Source organism: Mirounga leonina, unplaced genomic scaffold (assembly GCF_011800145.1).
Source record: "Mirounga leonina isolate KUSES-001 unplaced genomic scaffold, KU_Mleo_1.0 Mir_168, whole genome shotgun sequence".
NCBI classification, from domain to species: Eukaryota; Metazoa; Chordata; class Mammalia; order Carnivora; family Phocidae; genus Mirounga; species Mirounga leonina.
Window position 1 is genome coordinate 39,709,304 of NW_023270426.1, and position 12,619 is coordinate 39,721,922.

The following is a 12,619-nucleotide window of genomic DNA, read 5'->3' on the forward strand; positions in this document are numbered from 1 at the left end:
CCCTTTGCAGAGCAGCTTTCTCTACTGACAGTGCAGCCATCCTCCTCCTTCTAACCCACTTGCCCCGCCTCTGTGGTCTCCACTTAGGGGACAAGTCACATCTCTGCAGGGTGATATTTGCTGTAGGAGTAGAAGAAAGCCAGTCTTCTGAGGGTGATACTCCAGACCTGGCTGCCAACAACAAACCGACCAGATCTCCAAATCTGCTCTTTTTTTTAGTACCCAGGGATTCTCACAGTTCCCATTTCTGGAGTATGGTTTTCTTTTTGCTATCCAGCTCTCGTAGGATGGGGAAAAGCCAGCTCCAGTGTCATCGTGTCCACTGAGGTCAGTCCCACCCAGGCTGGTCTCTCAGCATCTCTTTCTCCAAGTCACAACATTCTCCAGGCACTTGCTAACCCTGCTGTGTTCTGCTGTTAAAAGGTCACCTGCTTTTTGAATTCTTTCCACTCTCCTCCCAGTTATTTGTGATAGCCTCTTAGAAGCTTAAAAATAACATTTATTTCCCCAGTGGTTTTGTATATTTCCATTTGGCAAACTTTATTTTGTTCCATGTGTTTCTAAGGGAACAGAAACCAAAATGGTTTATATCCTACTTCCTACAGTGGCCTGACTGATGTTTTCAGACTGGAATTGTCCTTCAGCCCAAAGTGGGTACACCCAACTATAAGCTGGGCCTTGATGAAGAAACTATATAAACTACAAAGACAATGGACATTGTTTGGCGGTTGGAAAATCTGCTTCATTGTACTTCCTTTAATCAAGCAGTGAATTTTTTAATAGATAGATTCAAGCCACTTTGCATGGATATGATAACAATATAAAAGAGAGTTGCATTATAATCATGAACCATGACACTGTGTCCCGTTGTTAAAATAAAACTGAGGGCAATGGAAGAAGTCAAAATGGAAGGCTGGAAGGGATATACTGGGGGGCTTCCGGGGAAAGAAAATATGCAGGAAATGTTCTATTTGAAGATCTCCGTGATAGTTACATGAGTGTGTCCGTTTTGTGAAAATTCATTGAGCTCTATATTTGTGATCACATTTTTCTGCATGTATATTCTACTTCAATATAAAGTCAACTTAAAATAAACAAACAAACTGACGGGTTTTGTTGAAATAGGTAGTTCAGGCAATGAAAGCAATTATTCATTCAACAAATAATATTTTAGTGCCTACTCAGTACACAACGGTAAGCACTGAATTTATACAGATTATAGAAATGACTTAGTGGCCACAGAACACAGCTTCAAGAAGCTTACAGTTAAGAGTCAGCTACAATATAAGTTAAAAGGGTTCAATCCATGTACCAATGCTGGATTATTCATTCTGGCAAATGTACCAGAGTAACATAAGATGTGAACATTAGGGGACATGAGCTAAGGGGTATACAGGAATCCTCCAGACAATCTTTGCAACTTTTCTGTAAATCTAATCCTATTCTAAATTTAAATTTTTGTTTAAAAAATTTTCAGTGTCATTAGAATGACTATAAGGAGATATTACTTTTGGACTAAGGGAATCAGAAATGACTTTGTAAGAGGGGAAAAAAATGTGTGAACCAGGACTTAAAGGAAAAGCAGAATCGTAATAAAGGAAATTGGGGAAGAAGTTTTCTAGACAAGGAAAAAAACAATACAAGAAACTGTGGAGTCAATAGCCATGGTACTGGAAACAACCTAAATGCCCATCAATGGATTAATTGATAATGAAGATAATATAGAGAGAAATATTATTCATATATATTTTTATGAATAAATATTATTCATATATATGGTGAAATATTATTCAGCCACAATAAAGAAGGACATCCTACTGTTTTTGACAATGTGGATGGACTTTGAAGACATTATGCTAAGTGAAGTAAGTCAGAGCTTAAAGACAAATACCATATGATCTCACTTATATATGGAATCTAAAAAAGTTGAACTTGGGGCGCCTGGCTGGCTCAGTAGGTAGAACTTCTGACTCTTGATCTCAGAGTCATGAGTTCAAACCCAGTGTTGGGGTTACATAGAGCTTACTTAAAAAAATAAAAAATAAAAAGCTAAAAAAATTAAAAACCAGAACTCACAGAAACAGAGTAGAATGGTGGTTACCAGGAGCTGGGCATGGGAAGTAGGAAATAGGGAGATATTGGTCAAAGAGTACAAACTTCCAGGTTTCAGATTCATTAGAAAATGAATACGTTCTGGGGATCTAATAGATAGCATGGTGATTACAGTTAATAATACTGTATTATATACTTGAAAGTTCCTAAGAGAGTAAACCTTAAATGTCCTCACCACAAAAAAACACAAAAATGGTAATTACGTGATGTGATGGAGGTGGTACCTAATCCTATGATGGGAATCATTTTACAATGTATAAAGGTATGATTCAATACATGATAATACACCTTAAATTTACACAGTGTTACATGTCAATTATAGAACTGGCAAAGAAACTGTGCACCAGCATGGTTTTGCCCAAATGGTGAGTTGGGAGCATGAAAAAAGTGGCAAAGTTGCACTGGAAGAGCAGAGGGCTTTATAAGCAGATCAGTAAGAGCCTTAAATTTTTAAAACTTACCAAATGCACAAAAAAATTAGCTCTGAATTTCTATTAAAACCCATTTTTTTTAAAGATTTTATTAATTTATTTGACAGAGAGAGACCCAGTGAGAGAGGGAACACAAGCAGGGGGAGTGGGAGAGGGAGAAGCAGGCCTCCCGCCGAGCAGGGAGCCCGATGCGGGGCTTGATCCCAGGACACTGAGATCATGACCTGAGCCGAAGGCAGACGCCCAACGACTGAGCCACCCAGGCGCCCCAAAACCCATTATTTTTTTTTAGTATTTATTTATTTATTTGAGAGACAGCACGAGTGGGGGGAGGGCGGGGTGCAGAAGGAGAGGGAGAAGCAGACTTCCCGCTGAGCAGGGAGCCTGAGGTGGGGCTCGATCCCAGGACCCCGAGATGGTGACCTGAGCTGAAGGCACGAAGGCAGACACTTAACCAACTGAGCCACCCAGGCGCGCCAAAATCCATTACTTTACAATGAGAGATGAATACATTAATTTGAAAACCAATAGAAATGAATATATTTAAATCACCTTTATGTGTGTACGTCTACCACAAGCTAAAGGAATTAAGTTGCAACATTTACTAAACAGTCACTATGTACCCAGCATTGTGATAAACGCCTTATGTCTACTAGCTTATTTACTCATCCTCAGATCCTTATGAAGCATCTGTTATGATTTCATTTTGCAAATAGAAAATTGAGAACTTGTTTCCAGCAAATACAAAAGAGTCATAAATATAAAAAATAGATACAGCCACCTGAGATCCTGTTTGTTTCCAACAAATGCAAAACTCACAAATGTCAAAAATAGATATAGTGCTTTGTGCCAGAATGTGCTTCAGTGGTCAAAATAGAACTCTGAGGTGAAAATATGTTTACATTCACATTTTATTTAAATGTATCTTTTAACTGAAAAGAGAGTCATCTGGGACTAATTTAAGTTCTTCAGGACCTAGTGGTCTTGATAAGTCCATTTATCAAGCAGTTTTATGGAATAATTCAGACAAGCGTGTTTGGCAAGCGGTCATTATCACACAGAGTACCAAAAACTGATAAAGTCTGGCCCACATAGACTAAATGGAGCACAGGAGAGCTGTTTTCCAGTTCAGTTGTAAACTCTTCTTCTGCAGAGTCAGAGACAACACAGCGAAGCTACATAAACTATAGGATGGACATCCCAGCTCTGAGCTGCGAATGTTACCAAATAGTTCCAAAGAAAATGAAAAGGATTTACCTTTCCTATCATGGGGTTTCTAGAAGCATTGTGACTTGCATGCAAAGCCAAGTTACTATGTATTTGAGGGTGATATGGCTCAATAGTTACTGTCATTTTTTTCCCCCTTACTTATAAGACACAGTGAAAAACAAACTAGGTTTTAGTCTGGCTCTTAATAAATCTCAAATCATGCAGAAATAAAAAGTTCATCAAAGATCCATAGTTTCCATTGAGAATTTCCTTCCTTTGGTTTTGTTTTGTCGTTTTTTTTAGAAGATTTCCCCTCCCCACAATAAGCCACAAAACAATTTTTCCCCTCTTTATATGTGTTGAAAGAGAATTAAATTCTTGAATGGTAATTGTGTTTTCCTTTAATTCCTGACAAACTGTGTCCTATACCTGACAGCCACAAGGTAGGAAGGCAGCTGAGTTACTCCAAGAAGCATTCTGTTCCTGATCTTGCCATTCAATATCACAGGGTGTGATGAAAGCTGGAACAAATATGGAAATCACAGAGGTGCCAGAACATTACATTCAAAAAATGGAATTATTTGAGTCAATCTGGAATGTCTGGTTCTTTTGGTTTAGGCCTCATGGGTAGCATTGTGCTTCAAAAACAACTTGAATTGGCTACCAGGATTCCAGAAGGGTAACATAATCTCGTACCTTTGTGGAGAGATGCTTATCTTTGTCTACTGTTAACAGAAGGAGGCTGGATTCTTCCACCTTTTCATGTTTCAAAATGCAAATTGCTCAAATAAGTTTCAAACCTGAACAGAATTTGGAAGCAGGAATGGGAGGATGTAATTTCTCAGCTCTTTTCAGTTTGTGCTAGTCTTTGTTTGAAATAAATGCCCCAGCATGAATCAAATCCTTTATAGCTATAGAAATATGGGGCTTGGGAGAGGCTCATCCTCCCCACTTCCCCTTCTGTGATTTGGCAATCAGAGAGAAGTTCTCAGAGTTAGTAATCCTGAATACAAGGCTCAGACCTGAGAGGACACAGAGACACTTAAATGAGACCGGGGAGTGCTCACCTCCCCTTCTGAAAAATGCAGCCTGGACCCCGGTGACCTCTGCCCCCTGCCAGTGATGCTGCTACCCCTGCCAAAGCCTCCCCGGAGGGCTGTGACCACAGGGCAGGTCTCCCTTCTCCCCTGTCACCAACACACAAAGTTGTAGGGGTGTTGTCCAGCCACAGTAAAGGGTTGGGGAAAACCAGAGGGAATTACAACACACGAAGGAAGGAATTTTAAGCTGTGTCATCCAACAAAGGGAAAAAAAAATCCCCACCAAGTTAAGGGGACACACCCAAATTGCTAACCTTGTTGACTTCTTGTCGCAGAGTGCAATGAATCCCCAGGCACCTTTGGGACTCCGGAGTTTCTTCTTGTGGGGTTGGTCTAATTCCATCACTCCTCGGTGCAGAAGACACCTCCATGCCTGGTCTATCCCACCTGGAAGAGTCTAACGGCTCCAGCAGGACAATCCACGATGCTTTGTAGGAATCTAGGGCCCAGTTCCTTTGACAGCGTCGCCTTCAGTCTAGGTTACAGACATACCTCCAAATTTTTCTACTTAGAATGTGCACGCATTCTCACACACATGCTTCTCAACATTTAATGTGCCTGTAAACCACCTAAAGGGTGGGGATTGAAGCTGCATTTCTTATAAGCTCCCAGGTAATGCTGCTGGTGTGGTCAGTGGCCCACATTCTGAATAGCAAGGATCTAATCAATATTCAATCCCTATTGGACTGTCTTCAGTTATCCCAAAATATCTTTGACAATTCTTTTTTAAATTCAGGATCCAATAAGGAATCATGCACTACAATTTGCTGTCATGTCTTTTTAGAAAGAGGATGTGAGCTTTTATTTGGCGGCTTACTTGGTTACACAAAGACCCATGAAAGGTTAGCATTTCCCCTTGTGAGACCCTTCTCCGTTAAATGCGTAGACAAGGACCACACTCCTCACAGCCTCTGTGAGGGAGGGGCAGAGGGGAGAGTGATGTTTTCCATTACATGTGAAAGGAACCACCTGGGCCAGCGGTATCATGGCAACCGGGAACCCGGAACTCCCCTCCCCAAGAGTATGAAAGCAATGATGAGTCTTACAAAGTGTTGGATTTAACTGAGTGTGCAAGGAGACACCATTAGTGGCATCGAATGTTTGGCCACAGTTCCAGATCTATGGTAGAAAAATAACTCAGTGCCACCCAGATTGCAATGGGTGGAGTGACTGGCTGGTGTGCAGGAGTTTTGCTCCAGAAAGTTGGAAACTGCAGTAGGTGGTGGCTTTCTTCTTCTTCAGATTGCCAGTCACAATGGCTATGTGCAGATTGACTGGAAGAGCGTTGAAAAAGATGTAAACAAGGCAGAAAAGATTAAGAAAGGAGCAAATAAGGCAGCACCTGAAATCAACAATACAAGTGAAGAAGCAACAGAATCTATCAAACAGAACATTGTGATATCCAGTGGATTTGTGGGAGGCCTTGCATCTTAAGGGTATGAATATTGTGTCCCAGTGGAGTTGCCTGTAAGAAGAGAAATGGTGTCAACAAGCTGGTTTCTCAACATTACTCACCACCGGATTCTCCAGGGCAGCGAGAAACAGCTAGGGGGACAATACAAAACTCACAACTTAGTGTTTTGCCATTGAAGTTTGGCAAACTAGTATCTGCTGTAAAAACAAACTATATGGCATGTATACAATACTATTCCTGAGAAAAACATGGGTTTCATTATTTTTTAAAATTCGCATTTGTTTTTAAATTAGCCCATAAACTACTACCATTGGATGTAGATATATAAAGAAAAAAATGTGCTGGATATATTCCCCAGTGAAGTATTATATTTGTTTTGTTTTATTTAAATAAGATGTTCTTCATTTCACTTTATAGTATATTGCTGCCAGTAATTAAAATTTTGTATTAAAGCTTCAACATTAAGGTTGGCTCTTTTTTTAAAGATATGTTTGCAATACACTGAAGAACTGTAATGCCCTTCGTGGAAGGACTTAGAAGTGATAGAATTATTAAAGATATTAAAGAGACTTAACACCAGAAAAAGAAAGAAAGAAAAGAAAGGAACCACCTGGAGTTGATACTGTAATGGTTAGGTTGGGGTGTGTGTGTGTGTGTGTGTGTGTGTGTGTGTGTGTGTTTTAAATGCAAACCATATACATTGACCTGGATTTTCTTTTTTTTTTAAGATTTTATTCATTTATTTGAGAGAAAGTGAGAGAGAGAGAGAGAGAGCACAAGAGGGGGGAGGGTCACAGGGAGCAGCAGACTCCCCGCTGAGCAGGGAGCCCAATGTGGGGCTCGATCCCAGGACTCGGGGATCATGACCTAAGCCAAAGGCAGCCGCTTAACTGACTGATCCACCCAGGCGCCCCAACCTGGATTTTCTGAAGCAAGTCCTGGGATATGGCTCGTACCTCAGAATAGCAGAACAACACTTAAACACAACTGCACAGGAGTTTTACTGTCTTTGTTCTCAGACTTATCCATTATCTTATCCCTTCCCTCCAGAGAAAGTAGACTCCAGGGCTATATCCAAGCATGGTGACAACCAATGGGTATACAAACTTCATTTCCTCTTTCCAAGAGCTTAGATTTTAAATATGTTTAGTTCCTTCTAGAATAACTTTCCCAAGGGCTCTAGCAGGATGGGCCACAGGGACCTGCAACTGTCCAAATCTCACTAGAGTGTCCAGTGTGGGTTCTGCAATTGCCTCCCTCACTGGGTGTGCCCATCACTACTCACCTCTGCAAATTTGTCATAGTGGCCTCTGCTAAAATGTGAATATTGCCTAGAAGGAATGATGAAAGAGTAATCCTTATGGTCAGCTGGCTAGCAGACTCTCACCTAAAGAATTAGGAACCTGGATAGGAGACAAACAGAAGCAGGGAACCCAGATAAACCGAAAGCACAGCAGATCATCTGGCATCCAGAATAAGAGTAAGCATCTCAAGAAAAAAGGTGGTATCAAAAGGAAACCAGCAAGTTCCCTGTTCACCAGCCTCACACCAGCCTCACGCTTTGCCATATGCTCAGTCAACACATCATGCTCCCAGGCAGCACAGGAGTTACTGCAAAGAATGAAAAAAAAAATCCAAAAATAGAATGTTTTAGATCCATAATCTACCCCTCTCCCAATATGGTCTTCCTCCTACAACATTTTTATAGTATTTCAGCCTCTGCTTAAGCAATCCCTAGGTGGGGGCCTATGTTCCTGTAGAACGCATAACATGTACCAACAGCCAACAGTTATTGAGTTCATTCAATACGGGCACCGTCCTAAGGGCTTTACTCACACTCAATCATTTAATCTCTACAATAGTCTTAAAATGGTAGTTCTATTACAACCTCCATTTCACATATGAGGATACTGAGGTGCTGAGATGTTTAATAACTAGACCAAAATTACATATCTCTAAGTTGGACCCAAGAAGTAGGATTCCAAGGCCAGTGATCTTAACCAGGTCTCTAAACTGCCTCCCAAGAAAACACCACACAGAACAACTGCTGCTTTATAAAAGAAGTTTAAATCCTAAGACATGTAGCACATATATTTTATGTACTCACTCAACTTAAAATTTTAAAATTCATAATGCAATGCAGTACCATGTACTTTTTCTTCATAATGTCTTGCCTTGGCTTTCTGCTTTTTCTGTTTTCTAGATTTTACTTGTGGTAGGCTCAACACAGACCTCCTGGGGAAAGACCTGTGCCAGAGAGGAAAGATAAAGATTCCTTCCATAAGTCACCCGTGACAGGAAGCTTCCCCAAGGCGACAGGGGGGATTTGATAATGGATTTATGGGGGAGGGGAGGGAAGGGAGATGATTAAATATTGTCTCTGAGACAATGACTTCCAAATTGATCAATCTTGCCCCAGCGTATTTTGATGTCTAATAGGCATCTCCAACTTAACATCCAAACCAAAATATTTTATTTCTACCACTACTCCCCGACTAGCTCTCACCCACCTCATTAAAACATACTACTGGTTACCAGTTCCATAGGCCAAAAACATGGCAGTCATCCAACATTTCTCTCTCCCTAGCATCCACAGCAATCCCACTGGCAAGTCCTATTGGTTGTCTCTTCTCAAGATACCCAGCATTTAACCATTTCTTACCACCTGCCATCGCTATCACACCTTCTAAGCCACCATCATCTCCTGCCTGTATTACTCCCAGCTGGTCTATTTTCTTCCACTCTTGCTCTCTCAAAGATGCTACTCCACATGGAAGCAGTGATCTTTAAAAGCATAAGTCACATCATTTCTCTCCCTGCTCAGAGCCCTCTAATGGCGTCTCATCAAACTTAGAATGAAATAAAAATTGCTCATCCTGGTCAACAGCATAGACTACATGATCTGGTAGTCCCTATCTACCTCTGCAAGGTCATCTGCTACCATTCTCCTCTTGCTCATTTCACTCTAGCCACAATGGCTTTCTCTGTTCCTTAAACACTCTAAGCTTATTAGCCCCTTGCATTTGCTATTCCTTTTGCCTAGATTGCTTTTCCTTGTCCCTAAACCTTTTTAGAGCTCATTTCCTAATTCTGTTCAAATGTCACCTCCACAGAGACACTTTCCCTGGACACACTTCTAAAATAGTAGCTGTCCCAATCCCACCTCCAACCATGAGTCTTTATCTCCTTATTCCACCCTTTTTTGTAGTACATATCACCCCAAAATCACATTTAGTATTTACTTATTTATGATTTATCCCACTAAATGATAAATTTTATGACAGCAGGGATCTTATTTTATTTACAGTTGTTTCCCCAGTGACCGGAATGTTTGGAGTATTCAATTAATTCAATGAATAAATATATTCTAGCGAGTCTAAAATTTATTTTAAAATATTTAGACTTCCTTGTTGATATCCAGATCCATATATCTCATGTACCTGTCTATGACCCATATGTCCCAAAGGAAACTCACACTCAGCATGTTGAAAACTGAGCTCATTATTACTTCCTGCTCTCTTCCCCAAGCTGCCCTTCCCTCCTCATTCCCAAGCTTAAAAAACAGCACTATCATTCCACCTAAGACAGGAATTGGGACAAAACTGTAGATCTCTCCATCTATCACCAAGCCCTGTCATTTCTATTTGGATCAGATCGTGTTCTTAGTTACAAACAATAGACGCCACTCTAGCTGGTTAAAGAAAAAAAAAAGAATTTATTGAATCGTTACATAGCACAGAGAGTCTTCAGGAGGCCTGGGAGCCAGGCTGTCCACAGAAACCCTGCTGCTGTTACCACGAGCACACTGTGCATCACAGACAAACCCCAGGGCGAAGAGCGACTGTGCACCGCAGTGTGGTGCCCCCTACCCTCATCAGAACGGATTCCAAGTGCTATCTCCTTCTTCACAGCCCTCTTTCCCGAAACAAAGTCCTGATGGGCAGAGCCCAGATGATATGCCCATGCCCCATCTGACAGAGACACTGGGAAAGTGAGTTCCTGGCTCCTTTGAGAATGGACACTAAGTTGGGAAATTCCCCAACCGCAGGAAGGGAGTTTGAGAAATGTTGGGCAGCTGCAAGGCATCACAGACGTCAGTTAACACGATCTTCTGTGTCCCCAGTCGACCCCACCACCACGGACTCAGCTCTAGTATTCAGAGCTCATGGTCTTGACTAGTATGATAACCTAAGGTTATCCCTGCCTCTTTTCTCACCTCCACACTAACGCTATGGCACTACATCTAAAAGCAAGGCTTACCATGTCACTCCCTTGCTCACCATCCATTATTAAAAAACGAAAAGTCCCTCAAAAGCTCTCATTGCCCAGGCGTGTCTGACTCCCGATCTCCGCTCAGGTCTTGATCTCAGTGTCTTGAGCTCCAGCCCCGCACTGGGCTCCATGCTGGGCGTGGAGCCTACTTAAAAAAGAAAAGCTCTCATTGCCTATAGACGAAGTACAAACTCCTTTGGTTTGTCTATAGAACTTTTCACAGATGGCCCTAGTCCATCTCCCCGAGATTCTCTCCTTACTCAGGATCCTATGCTTCAGCTGCACCAAACTGCCCTTCTCCACGTGTCGCCTGTTTTCTCCTGCTTCTGTTGCTCTGTACACACTCCTTCCAACTCCTTGGAATGGCCCTTCTCTGACAAATTCTTACTCATCCTTCAAACCTCATCTCAAGCATCACCTCTTCTCTGCCTCTACCTTGATCCCCTCATTCAGGACAAGACACTCTCAACTTGGCTCTCCCTTGATGCCTACCTCTATCAGTACTTATTCTATTTTGTGGTTAACTGTTCGCTTTACGCCTGTCTCCAAGGCAGGAAGGAGCTAGACTGTGATCTCTGTGAAGGCAGGAACTATTGCCTTATTTTTGGATCCCCAACATGTTGTCTGGCTCATAGCAGACACAGTAAACTTCAGTTGGGTGAATAGTAATGCTGCCACTGCTGAGAGTTGTCTCCACTTAGGGAACACTTACGATGTGTCAGTCACTATCAGGTAAGTATGATTATCCTCATTTTATAAATGAGGAAAACTTTCCTGGTATCACACAACTAGGAACCAACTGATCTGAAATATGAACTTTCATTTGATTTCAAAGCCTAGACTCTTATTCAATATATTCTACAGCTCCTATGAATAAATGAATGAGTATGTGGAAGAAAGGATAAATAGATAGCAGTGTGAAACTGTATTGTACTCATTAAAATTCCTCCCTTAACCTCCACGGCCAGAACACTTGCCTTGCCTTTTTGTTATTTTATTTATTTCATTCTGCTTGAAATACAACTGCCCTTTGAGACAGTAAGCTCCTTGAGGGCAGGAAGTCGTATCTTTCTCATGCCTATATCCACCCATTTGTATTAGTTTCCTGGGGTTACCAAAATTAAGTATCACAAATTGGGTGGCTCACAGTTCTGGAGGCTGAAGTGTGAGATCAAGGTATGGGCCGCTCCAGCCCTCAATCCCAGCTTCTGGTAGTTCTTTTGCTTGTGGCAGGAGAATGTTCACATGGCCTCTTTCCTATGTGCCTGTGTCCACATTTCCCTTTCAGAAGGAGACTGTCACTTTGGACTAGAGCCCACCCTAATGACCTCATCTTAACTTGATCATCTGCAAAGACCCTTTCTCCAAATAAGGCCACATTTACAGGCACTGGGAATGAGGACTTCAACATATTTTGCGGGGGGCGGGGCGGGGGGGGACGGACACACAATTCAACCCATAACACCATGTGTCTGGCAAAAGGTCTTGCAGTTAGCAGTTAGCAGATGCTCAGTTAAGGTTTGTTAAAAGACCTTGAGGGCACCCCAGTGAGACCTGGCCTCCAGCCAGCATGTTTAAGACCCTCTACCCATGGGCAAAGGTGAGGTGGATAAGCACTGTCTAAAGGCACATCATTCCCTGCTAAATCTCTCGATGGCTGGTGGGTGGAGAGGAGCCAGGGTGAATGAGGCTCATCTTCTCTTAGAAAACAAGGTTTCCTCCCAGGAAAGGTATAATATCCTGGGGCTCATTTTGTGGATAAGAAGAAAGGGATTTGGGCAGGCTGCTTTTATGGCAGTGTTGTGGGCCAAGAAGTTGTAAACATGCCATCTGCTGGAATGTGTCTGCCTGCTTCACTTGGCAGATTCTTCAAGGACTGGATGAGCTCCAGCCAATGTCCAAGTCTCTGCATCCTTACTTGGGGCCCATAAGAATCTGTCCTGCTATCCACAGCCCACTCCTCTGTGCCTCCCTGTCTCACCCCCGGGCCTCAGGGAAGTTATTTCATCCTATTTTTTTAAAATTTAGACACATATCATATTGAGCAGTTCTTAGATGCCTGGCACTTCATGCATGTTGTG

General features: G+C 42.0%; 1 pseudogene; it reads left to right on the forward strand.

Annotated features, from left to right (window-relative positions):
* Positions 1-6,350, forward strand: part of LOC118017130 — an 8,810-nt pseudogene extending 2,460 nt beyond the window's left edge.
* Positions 6,351-12,619: the final 6,269 nt, after the last annotated feature.